This window comes from Lissotriton vulgaris, chromosome 6, assembly GCF_964263255.1.
Source record: "Lissotriton vulgaris chromosome 6, aLisVul1.2, whole genome shotgun sequence".
In the NCBI taxonomy this organism is placed as follows: Eukaryota; Metazoa; Chordata; class Amphibia; order Caudata; family Salamandridae; genus Lissotriton; species Lissotriton vulgaris.
The window spans coordinates 588,204,775-588,217,895 of NC_141694.1; the positions used below are offsets into that span (position 1 = coordinate 588,204,775).

Below are 13,121 nucleotides of genomic sequence, written 5' to 3' on the forward strand. Positions count from 1 at the left end.
CTACACTAAAATCCCAGTTGGAGAATTTGATACCAATTCAAGTTTTTTAAAGTTCTCCTTGATTGGCTCTTTTGCTTTTTACAAATCTACTCTCATTTCTATCTGATTGACTGTGACCATGTCTGCAGTAATTGATTTTGAGCTGGCCAACCTGAATAGCTATACTGTGGTTGAGCCCAAACAGTTCTGAAAGGAGAGGGGACTTCAAACTGACAGAGTCACCAAGACGCTGGAACTTCAGAAAGCTCTGAGAGCATGGTCGGAGGTTCAACAGTTACCGACAGCAACAGAGGATTCTGATGAGGGGGGATGATATGGATGAGCAGGAACAGGGCCTTAAAGCCATCTCTGAGATGCAGCACTCAGAGGAGGTTTAGGACTCCTCTTTTGAGTTGGAACTCTCAGCCAAGGTAGGAAGCAGTGTATCTTCACAGGACCTGTCCCCAAAGAAGCTAGTAGACAGGAAGGAAGAGAGGGAGTTTCAGTTGGAAATGGCCAAGTTCAAGATGGATGAAAAGAAATTGGCCATGGAAGAGAGGAGAATGGTTAATGAGCTAAGTGTCAAAGAGCTGGACATCAGAGCTAGACAAGTATAGTCCTGCAACCACAGTGGTAGCATACCTAACAGTGTCTGAAGGGAACAAGAAAGTTTGAATACCCAAAGGTTTGTTGCCCAACTATTTGGTACGGGAACAAGTGGATTTCTGCCTTTGAGTCAGGCCTAAGATGCACAGGGTTCCAGAAGGGTTTTGGGAGGCCTCACTCTGGAAATACATGCCTCCAATGGGGAGGAATACCTTACTTACACTAGAGGTGGGGGACTAGGTGAATTACATCCCAAATAAAACCATTCAAGTTTGGACTCACCCCTGAGAAGTACCGCATTAGGTTTAGGGATAGCCAAAAGATCCAGAGCCCGTCTTGGGTGAATTTTCTTGATTTCGCCAGCAAGGCACTGTCTGAATAGTTAGGTGCGGGGCATCAACACTGATGATTTTATTTGGTTGTTTAATGTGATATTTACAGAGCACATGTTCTATATTTGTTTTACAGAGCTATGCCAGCATCAAGTTGATGGTAAGCCCTTGCACAGTTCCAAGACAATCAGTTCGGAACATAGGCAACTAAATAGACAACCAACTGTCTATGAAAGACCAGGTCAACTACCTAATTGATTCCTGTTTTGGCATTATGCGAAATGTATTCAAAGTTTTCAAATGGCTCCCGATGGAAGCCAGGAAGCCACTAGTCCAAGGCTTGATCATCAACCGTATGGATTACGGAAATGCTTTGCTGTCTTCAATAAATGAAGATCTTCTTACCAGGCTCCACATCCTGTAGAATACTGCTGCAAGGCTGGTGCTGAATCTCCCTTCAGGATCTCCTTTGGCACCCAACTTAAGACTTCTTCACTGGCTTTCTTTCAGGAAGCGAACCCGTTTCAAGATTCTCTGCCTAACCCATAAGAACATATACGGCAATGGTCCCGGTTACTGGAAATAGAAACTCAGTTGGTACCGGCCATGCAGGGCTTTAAGATCCAGCAACAAACTCAGTCAAACACCCATCAAAATTCGTGCCATACCAAAGGGGGGGAGATCTTTTTCTTTCCTAGCACTCGCTCTCTGGAATAAACTGCCTTTACACTTACGCGTTATCTCAGATCATAATTGTTTTCGCAGGGAGCTAAAAACATGGCTGTTCGACTCCTAACTGGCTTCTGTCCAAACGAACTCCTGAGTATTCCGCAAAGTGCCATGAGACTTCCGGGTGATATGTGCGCTAAATAAATACTTGTGATTTTATTTGATAAGCTCATATACCCTTGCTTGCTATCGAGGCAGACGTCTGGGTCAGCACCAGAGTATCAAAAAAGGTATCTGTGGGTGATCACCAGAAGGTGAGTCAGGGGTCCCACCAGAAGAAAGAGGGGGTAGAAAAATCTAAATATAGGGGGTTCTCTAACGGCCCCCAAAATAATTCTCTAATTCTCAAGGGAATAATAGTTACCAGTCCCAGTCTGAGCCTAAAATAAAGGAGTTCTTTGGCAAACATACAGGGAGGTTTGTGTCCCATTGTACTAAGTGCTCCAAGTATGGACACTCCAAGGAAGACACTGAACGTCCCAAGAGGACAAAGCCCCCCAACAGGTGGACAGAGACTTGGGTTGGTGAAAGTGGTGCTTGGGGAGAAGGTGGTCCCAGTTAGCTTGGGAGAGAGAGAAAAGGTTATCTTAATATCCCTAGAGGATATAGAGAAGGTGGCAAAAGCACATATGCATTCAAATACTTCTAAGTATAAATATTGGGTCACTATCAATGGGTAAAGGTTGGAGGCTCTTAGAGACACAGGAGCCAGTATGACTACTGTGAAGTGTCATCTGATGTCTGCATAGTAGGTCCTCCTAATACGTTCCACCAGGTCATATTTGCAGACAATTGTGGCAGTCACTATCCAATGGGTATGGTTCCGTTTGAGTGGGGGAGGGAGTTAAGGTTCTCTGAAAGTAGCTGTGAGCCTACCATGCCTGTAGGCTGTCTGTTAGCAATGACCTAGAACACACTGTCTAGAAGGAAGTGGAGCACAGACCACTCCTGGAGATGTTAGGATTTCCTGAATGGGGCTGTATAGCAGGGTCCATGGCTGCCCAAGGGGGAAGACAAGGAAGCCTGCACTTTGAAACAATGGCCAAGGTAGCTGCCAAGAAGGGGAAGGGCAAGGGTTGCAACAACCCACACCCTGAGGTTCCCATAGTCCAGGTTGATGGGGCACCTGAGAAAGGCACCCCTGAGCTTACAAGGGAAGGACATTGCAACCGTAGGAGCAATGTTCCCTCTAATTCTTTTGTTTGGTGAGTGGCAAGGCAATGTCTGTGTGCACAATATTCTGAGATGTGTGCGCAAATGGAACTTACCATGAGCCATTATGCCAGCTAGCCGGCTACCTCTGGGGTGGTCAGGTGAAAGGACAGTTACATTTTTTTTACACAAATAAACTAAATGGTAAATTATGTCCTTAAATGTTATTATTCAAAAGGTACTGTCTAAAGCAAATAGGTAGTGGTGACATTTTGGCGAGTGTGTGGTGCAGCTCATGTAATTATCCAATCTTGGCAGTCCAACACAAGATTAAAGGAGGAGCTTTGCTAAATTTTAACATGCTCTTTTCCTAATTCACTGTAGCTTATCCCCTACCAAGGTTTCTTTCTGACAACACCCCAAGAGTGCAGGTTCAGCTTCTCATGCTCTTCTCTGAATAACCCTCTACACTGTGTACCAACCAGTAAGACACTTGAAGGCTGCTCAAGCGCTCGGCGCTGCATTATCGCGCTGTTGTTTTAAAACGCTCCGTTTTTCGTATTTTATTTATCTGTTGCTTAATCCCTTGCTTTTAGCTGGCAGTATCTAGGGCCCTCATACCTGCACTATAATCGGTTTTCACCGCATTTTGCGGGTCCGGTTCCCGGTTCTGGGTGGTGGGGTGAGAACGGGCGCCATCTTGGAGTGGTGTCAGCTCGAGGAACATCTACACTGAGCGGTCTAGCGCTCCGGATGTCCAGAGGGACTGCTACTTAAGGCGAGCATTTGGGGAATAGCCCTTGATAAGACACTTGAAGGCTGCTCAAGCGCTCGGCGCTGCATTATCGCGCTGTTGTTTTAAAACGCTCCGTTTTTCGTATTTTATTTGGTTTCTGTTGCTTAATCCCTTGCTTTTAGCTGGCAGTATCTAGGGCCCTCATACCTGCACTATAATCGGTTTTCACCGCATTTTGCGGGTCCGGTTCCCGGTTCTGGGTGGTGGGGTGAGAACGGGCGCCATCTTGGAGTGGTGTCAGCTCGAGGAACATCTACACTGAGCGGTCTAGCGCTCCGGATGTCCAGAGGGACTGCTACTTAAGGCGAGCATTTGGGGAATAGCCCTTGATAAGACACTTGAAGGCTGCTCAAGCGCTCGGCGCTGCATTATCGCGCTGTTGTTTTAAAACGCTCCGTTTTTCGTGTTTTATTTTGTTTCTGTTGCTTAATCCCTTGCTTTTAGCTGGCAGTATCTAAGGCCCTCATACCTGCACTATAATCGGTTTTCACCGCATTTTGCGGGTCCAGTTCCCGGTTCTGGGTGGTGGGGTGAGAACGGGCGCCATCTTGGAGTGGTGTCAGCTCGAGGAACATCTACACTGAGCGGTCTAGCGCTCCGGATGTCCAGAGGGACTGCTACTTAAGGCAAGCATTTGGGGAATAGCCCTGGATAAGACACTTGAAGGCTGCTCAAGCGCTCGGCGCTGCATTATCGCGCTGTTGTTTTAAAATGCTCAGTTTTTCGTATTTTATTTGGTTTCTGTTGCTTAATCCCTTGCTTTTAGCTGGCAGTATCTATGGCCCTCATACCTGCACTATAATTGGTTTTCACCGCATTTTGCGGGTCCGGTTCCCGGTTCTGGGTGGTGGGGTGAGAACGGGCGCCATCTTGGAGTGGTGTCAGCTCGAGGAACATCTACACTGAGCGGTCTAGCGCTCCGGATGTCCAGAGGGACTGCTATTTAAAGCTCGCTTCTCCGCGCAGCGGACCTGCACAGCGGGCGTGCCTCACTGTGCCGGAGTCGTGCCAGAGTCCTGCCCGTCTGCGCCTGTCAGCGTCCGGGAGGCGGCGGAGCGGCGGAAGATTCTGGCCTGACAAGGCTCTTCTCGATCGTTGGGAGGATGATCTGCTATTCTTCAGCGACTCTTCGGGCTCTGCAAACCTCTTCCTGTACTTGTCGATCCGTCTTTCCGGGTCGTTTTAGGGGAAAACGGCTCTGCCCTGCGTGTGGCTGGTCGCCTGCTTATGCCCCCCCCCGCCACTCTTCGGTTAGACAAGGTCCGTGTGAAACATCTATGCCTACTGCTTAACACGAAATCAGTAGGCAGGCATGCCCTTGACATTTTCGATCTTCTTGTTAGGGAAAAACCTTTATGCCTTCTGTTGACCGAAACCTGGTTGGGGGAGACGTCAAATCCGGACATCTTAGCGGCTATTCCACCGGACTACAACATCTTCCCTCAGGACAGAGCCAAGGGTAGGGGAGGTGGGGTGGCGGTGGTTGTGAAGAAGAGTGTTCCATGCTCTATTCTCCCCTTGGATACTATTGCAGGTTCTGAGTCCCTTGCCTTCACTATTAGACTGACCTTGCATCAAGCTTTGAAAGGGCTGCTGGTATACAGGCCTCCAGGACCTGTGGGCTCTTTCTTTGTGGACCTCCAGGCGGCCATCTCCGGATTGGCTTTGTCTGCGCAGCATTGTCTGCTGGCGGGTGATTTTAATTTTCATCTGGATGTGGTTGAAGATTCGGATTCAAACAAACTGTTTGACATTACTGCCCCTTTGGGCCTTGCTCCTTTTGTGACGGGTCCCACACATGATAAGGGTCATATCCTGGATCAAGTGCTTTCATCGATCCCTTTAGCCGATATTGAAATTCTCCCGGTACTATGGTCCGATCATAGGTTGGTCAGGTTTTCCATATTGGGGAGTGTGCAACTACCCAGCGGCGCTCCCACACAGCCTAGATCAGCCTTGAGGGCACTACACAGAGTGACGCCTGAGCTGCTAGCGCAGGCGTTTGTCGACCATCCGTGCCCCCTCTCGGGTGACTTGGAATTGGACACAGAGGCCATGCAGGTCTGGCTGGCAGAGAGGCTGAATGATTTAGCCCCTGTATTGGCCCCCCGGCCTATGGCCAAACGATTGTCTGCGCCGTGGTTTACGGAGGCGTTGCGCATCGCTCGCAGCCAGTGTAAGGTGGCTGAGAGGGCATGGCGCCTTCAGTATGATGGGGAGGCCAGACTTGCCTATAGGTTGGCAGTTAAAGCCTACCATCGCAATATTCTCTGTGCTAAAAAGGAATACCTTGCCAGAAGGATAGAGGCGTCGTCCAACTCTTGCAAGGAGATCTTCACTGTGGTGAGGGAGTTTACGGCCCCTAGATCCAATTTGCCTCAATTAGTGTCATCTGAGTCGTGGGTCTGTGATCTTGCCAGGTTCTTTACGGATAAGATCAAAGCGATCCAGGCCTCCTTTTCAGAGAGGTCCGATGAAGGGTTTCTCAGCATTGGGGCGGGACCTGCTCCATCGTCCACGCCAGATGCTGTTTTGGCGGAGTTCCCCGCTGTTTCCAGAGATGCCTCCCTGGTGCTTTTGGCCAGTCTTAAATCAGGTTCGCCATTAGACCCCTGTCCGGCCAAATTTCTGGCCAGGATGGCGCCGGTGGTGAACCCATTGGTCAATCCTCTCTTGAACGCGTCTTTGAGGGAGGGAAGGGTCCCGCGGTCCTGGAAAAGGGCTATGGTGATCCCCCTCCTCAAGAAGCCTGGATTAGATGCAGAGGTTCTGTCCAATTACAGGCCAATTTCCCTCCTCCCGGCTCTGGCTAAGATCACGGAGAAGCATGTGCATGGCGTTCTTTCTGGCTTTCTAGAATCAAATGACCTACTGCACCCCTCACAATCCGGATTCCGGCCTAATTTAAGTACGGAGACGGCACTCCTTGAGGTGTCAGAGGTTATTCGGGAGACACTGGACGCAGGAGGCAAGGCCATGCTTGTCATGCTAGATTTGTCGGCGGCCTTTGACACCGTCCCCCATGAGGCGCTCCTCGCCAGACTTTATGACATCGGTCTAAGGGGGACGGTGCTCAAATGGTTTACATCTTTTCTTGAGGGCCGCCGACAAACGGTCTGGGCCTCCCCGAGCTCCGCTGAGATGCCGCCTTTGGGAGTCGGAGTTCCACAGGGTTCTGTGTTGAGCCCGACTCTTTTTAATATCTTTATGACCCCTCTGGCGGCACTGGTGGAGGCTTTTGGGGCCCAGATCGTGTCTTACGCGGATGACACGCAACTGCTCTTTACGTGCAGGAAAGATCAGGCATTCGATGGAGAGAGCATTCGGGGGTGTCTGGGGATGGTCTTTGATTGGTTCCAGCGGAACAGCCTTAAGGCCAACTCCAGCAAATTGGAGGTTCTGTTCTTTGGCTGTGCCGCAGACCCTGAATGGCGGGAGTGGTGGCCAACGGACATGTGTCCCCCTGCTCAGTCATCTCGGGTGGCCAAAAACTTGGGAGTCAAGCTGGATAACAATCTCACGCTAAGATCTCACATTCTTGGTCTGACGGGCACTTGTTTTGGTATCTTGAAGATGCTCCGTAAGTTTCTACCTTTGCTTACAGAAGAGCACAGAAAGATCACTGTTCAAGCCTTAGTAGGCTCTAGATTGGACTATGCCAATGCCCTTTATTCAGGGCTTCCGGATTATTTGGTTCAGCGGCTGCAGGTGGTGCAGAACTCAGCGGCTCGCGCCATCTTTGGCCTTCATAGGCGAGCGAGAGCATCCGGGTTGCTACAGTCGCTTCACTGGCTGCCCATCCGGAAGCGGATTATGTTTAAAACTCTGACTTTGGTGCATAAAGCACTTTTTGGCTCAGGGGCAAGGTATCTGCAGCGAAGGCTGGCTTTTTATCGCCCGGTTCGCTCACTTCGGTCGGAATCTCTGTTCACGGCCGTGGTCCCTCGAGTGAGGAAGGCTCGCACCGGGGGTCGTTCCTTTAGTCTCAGGGCCCCCCAGCTGTGGAACTCTTTACCTTTGGCTTTACGTAGTACTTCCAATTTGTTCCTGTTTAGGAAGAGCCTTAAGACCTGGCTTTTTAACCTTTAGGCTGTTTCTCTTTTCTTCTGTTTCTGTTTTAGGCTGTTATGTTTGTTAACGCTGAGCTGCCTGTACAAAGCGCCAGGACACTCTTTCTGAGTAGCCGTGCGCTATACAAATAAAAGTATAACATAACATAACATAACATACTGTGGGCAGTACCTCCAGGCTCCCACCTCAACCCTAGATGCCATGCTTAATTTGTAAAAAAACAAAATATATATATATATATATATATATATATATATATATATGTGTGTGTGTGTGTGTATATATATATATATATATATATATATATATATATATATATATATATATATATATATATATATATATATATATATATATATATAAATATATATGTATATGTGCATATTACCTACTGGCGGTCGCCAGTAGGTAGTTATAGTTAGGACCAAGTTTCCATAGGAAGAGCATTTTTGTTTTGCTTATACTTTGCCGTTGTTTGATGAATCTACATGACATTTTTCAAGCTAATTCTTTGTTCATATCAGCTCCTATGTTGAAAGTATGGGGTGATTCGTCAAGGGGGGGCCGAGAAAAAAATGGGGTCCCAAAATGTGTTTTCTCCATGCAATTTCCATAGGAAACTTTAGACAAGGCTACAGGTCGAACGGGTAAATGGAATTACTCCAAATTTGGCAGGGAGAAGGGTCTTAGAATGCTTAGTGCAGAAAGCACGCTTTTGTTTATTTTGTATAAATCCGTTCAGTAGTTTTGAAGAAATATCAAAATTTACAGATATCGATATTTGGGAATTTTGCCATCTGATTGGCTGAGGCGTTACGAGCACGAGTTTGCTGCTTATTGGCTGAGAGCGGTTGCAACTAGGAAGTGTTGGCTGCCATTTTGTGATTCTGTTGAAGCAAGTAAGGGGAAAAAAGGGTGAAAAAAGTAGGAAAGAGGAGGGTAGGAGCACTGTAACCTATGTGGGGTGATTAGAGGGTGCAAAGCGAAGTATTCACCCCTACCGGTGTGAAAGTGCTGGGCTACGGAAGTGAGGTGTTGCCTAGAATCTGATGCTGCTAAGGTGAGCTGCTGCGGGACTCAGGGATTAAAGCGTGAGCCCAAACTGTGTTTCTTATGCTGTGAAGTCATGTGCCCTGGCCGCTGCACTACACCTGTGGAAGTAGTGTCAGCATGTGTTTATACCTACTAGGACAAACTACTGACCTCTACTGGTCTGAAAGTTCCGGGGTAAGGAAATATGTGAGGTAATGACTAGAGTGTCATGGTGCTAAGCTGAGCTGCTGCCGGACTCGGGGATGAAAGCGTGAGTCCAAACTGTGTGTCATATGCCGTGAAGTCATGTGATCTGGCCTCTGTGCCACATCTGTCCAAATAGTACCAGTATGTAGTTATACCTACTCGAAGGAACTTTTGTTTCAAACATTGTAACTTGTGTATGGTGCTTAGGGGATATTATACAGGGAGTGCAAAAGTAAATTTGCGCGTATCAAATCAATTCGGTATTTGTAAAGTTCAAACTACTCACTCCTACGGGTTTGATGGCGCTGGGGGTGTAAGCTGAACTGCTCCCGGCCTCGGGGATAAAGCCGCTGAACTACTGACCCCTAACGGTCTGAAAGTGCTGGGTACGGAAATTAAGTGAGGTATTGCCTAGAGTGTCCTTGTGCTAAATTGAGCTGCTGCTGGACTTGGTGATGAAACCGGGGACTCAAACTGTGTGTCCTATGCTATGAAGTCATGTGCTCTGAGCGCTGTGCCACATCTGTTCAACTTGTATATGGTGCTTAGGTGGTGTTATATAGGGAGTGCGAAGGTAAATCAATACAGTATTTGTAAAGCGCAAACTACTCACCCCTATGGGTCTGAAGGCCCTAGAGGCCGGCGTGGAAATTATGTGAGCTATTAAGTGAGCTATTGCCCAGAGTCACATGGTGCTGAGCTGAGGTGCTGCCGGAGCAGGGGATTAAATTGTGAGCCCTGTGCTCTAAACTCATGTCTTCTGGCCGCTGCGGCACACCTGTCCAAGTAGTGTCAGCATGTGTGCATACGTACTAGGAGGAACTTTTGTTTTAAACAGTGTAACGTCTGTAGGGTGATTGGGGGGTTCTACAGAGGGAGTGTGAAGTTCAATTCTGCCATTTTGAAACAATCCGGCATTTGTAAAGTGCAAACTACTCACTCATATGGGTCTGCAGGCACTGGGGGTTGGTGTGGAAATTAAGTGAGCTATTGCTCAGAGTCACATGGTGCTATCCTGAGCTGTCGCTAGAGCCGGTGATCAAAGCGAAAGCTCTGTGCTCCAAAGTCAGATGGTCTGGCCTCTGTGCCACAGCTGTGTGGATAATACATTTTGGCAAGGGTCCCGGAGTTGCCATTACCTGGCCCTAAAATAGCTGGCATAAATTGTCAGTTATAGGGTGGCTCTAAAAAGAGCCCTTGTGTTCATTAGTTAGAGCTAGGTGCGGATGCACAACTTAAGGTTATTCAGAAAATCTCTGTTTCCTTGATCTGTGAAGTGTGCTCCATCACTTCTGTAGATATCAACCATATCAAAACTTATGTTATTTTTGTAGATCAACCCCATTCTATGGTCTCTGAGGTATGCAGACACAGCAGACAGCTTTGTTGACATTCTTCCTAGATTTTCCAATCTGAGGACAACATTCGTTTGACCATTTCCACTTCTGTCTTTGGCATATAATGGAATATACAAAGACAGTTTGAGGCCAAAGTAACATCAATTGTCCAAAGGTGTCCTTCATAAGCATTTCCAAACCTACCCCAGTCAATGTGCCTAGGTCAATTCCACCACAATGCACAATCATGAGGTCAGGGTGTGGAAGATGCAAAGAGGCTTTAACCGAAGGTAGCAATTGGTGGCACTTCAATCCTCTCTGTGCAAACCATTTAATGTCCACATTTTGTAAACCTAGGTCTAAGTCTCTGTTCTGCATGCCTCTTGCACCAGAAAACATAGCTATGTCCTGCGATCCACAATAGCATTTTTGAAGTTATGGCTGGAAGGTATGGAAAGATGTCTGTAGCTCATGCAGTTCCTTCGTAGAATAAGAGGTATGTTTAAAGATGGGTAACTACTTTTTTGTCCATACAAAACGATACCTGATTGGGAGATGAAAAGCATTGTTTTTTAAAAATAGGGTGCACATTCGTTTTGTGGAAAAGCATCTTTGTGATTGTAAAAGCAGTTTAAACGTGGAGTACATATCATAGGATAAAATTTACTCAACTCTACCCTACACCTACTACTTGCATTTGGAAGGCATTGTTCAAACTTAAAACAATCGTGAACTTTTAACCTGCACGTGCCGTTAAATGTTCGAGAAAATGTTGCAAAAAAATATCGACTAGTTTAAAAATATTTATGAACTTTTAACCTGCACGTGTTGTAGAATTTTCTAGAAAATGTGTGGATAGAATATGTTACACTTCTGACTTTTATGTGCCCTTGAAGATTAAAAAAACTGTTTATATGGAAAATTAAAAAGAAACCAATAGAGAGAAGTTTTGAAACCTAGAAAAATCAAGGAACTATTGTAATTGGCTCATGACATGAAGCAGGGAGTGGGGGGACGGAAGGAGATGGGCACAATGGCACACATGCGCAATTAAATACAGCACAATTATAGACAAATAATGGTCAAAATGAAACACACCAACAAGGAGCACAAGTCACACAACCTGCCAACATCACACCATTGAACGAGCATAGAAGTAAAAACCACACTGCCTGAAAGGGAGATGGGTGAACAAAAACTCACATGAAGGGACATCTCACACATAATGTAGCACACACACATACGAAGCAGAGTACATCAACATCTAACACAATGTTGTCCAAACACAAACAATCGTACAGTTGAACACAGGAGAGAAATGCACTCGCCTGTGGCGGATAAGCGTCCAAAAGCATCAGTACGAAAGAGGCACATGAGTATGCATAGGTACAAAGCCGTATGGGGTAGCACACACATTAGCATACAAATCCAGACACAACTTATTTGAAGACAAGTGAATATGTGGAAACTTTATTAAAAAAAAGTGTGTCAGTGCGGCCAAGAGTACTGCTACGATATGCAGACAAATGCAGCAGCATGCCTGAATAAGCAACGTAGGAAAAGGTCCATGTTCACCTCTAGGTAGTCCATCACCACGTCAGTGTCAAGCAACATTGGTTGCCCGCCCCTCGGACATAATTCAACGCCAATGCAGTCATGTCCACTGTTGTTTTGGGACATGTGGCATATGTACAATGTGCAATGATGCGGTGGGACACGTGCAATGTGGCACATCGAGTCGTGGTTGCAGGTACCTTGTCACTCTTCTATGAACGTGAGTGCAACTGCGTAAGGCACTATCTCTAATGAGTGATGGTTGGCCACAATATTTGACATGTCGACAACGTAATCCATCAGGTGACCAGGACAGATGTGCTGACTCCAACCACTGTACCCAATGTGCACCAATGCAGAATCAGGAAGTGGATCAATTTGGTCACTGCATACTACGACATGTGCAATTTCCCAGGCCCAGTTCCCAACATGCATGCCAAAAATCCATGCATGCCATAAACGGGCATCACCATGACACTCCTGGTCGTGGGCCAACAGGGGGCGCACACATCTATCGTAATCCATGTCAGCTACCCACTCGTTGGAGAGGCACAGGTCCATTCACCATTCGGATAGGCACGTGTAGCATTGCAATACAGGTTGAACGCAGGTGACGTCCGCAATGCGGTATAGGTGGACGTGAATGGAGCTGACCATGTGTCCAGGATGCCCTGCCGTTGCGTCAGTAGCTCTGCTTGTAGTGCACTGGCTTGTTGGGTGCCAGTGTTGTGAATGAAATGGCACAGCTTGGTGCAATGAGCCGGGTGTTCGTGCAATGGGTGCAGGGCAGGGGTGTGGTGGGAGTACGTGAGAAGGACATTTCACGCACGCTAACTACGACAAAGGACTTTTGAGTGTGGGATGTGTACTTGTTGCTCTCAAATCGGGTTGTGCGTAGTGTGGGAGACGGATACAAATATTATTGTATCTGTCAGGGGGGCTGGCCACTTGCAAGTTCCTTCTCGGAGCTGCAGAAGTGCTAGTGCAAGATAGCTCAGACAACGAACCTTTCATCCCTAAAGTAACTTCTCCAGCTTCATTCATACAGGATGTGTTCAAAGGCCCAATGGCCGGGCATGTGTAATGTGGGATGTCTGCGACCCTGGTCATCATGGATGAGATTCCCAGCACGTGGCACATCGGCGGGTTCACTGTGTGTTACAGCTGCTCCTCCCTCCCACAAGCTCCCACACTTTTATACATGTGCTGTTGTATCCTGTGCACCCGTGTGGCACACCAATGTAATGCCTATTTGCGCATGTCCTGCAGCATTCCAACTACACCATGACAGTGCAGATTGGAGGTGGTGCATGCCACTTTACAACA

The 13,121-nt window shown here is 47.3% G+C and overlaps 1 protein-coding gene across 1 annotated transcript in view; it reads left to right on the forward strand.

The window, feature by feature from the left end:
• Positions 1–13,121, forward strand: part of HTR1E (5-hydroxytryptamine receptor 1E) — a 1,214,090-nt gene that overhangs the window by 457,778 nt on the left and 743,191 nt on the right. The window lies entirely within an intron of this gene.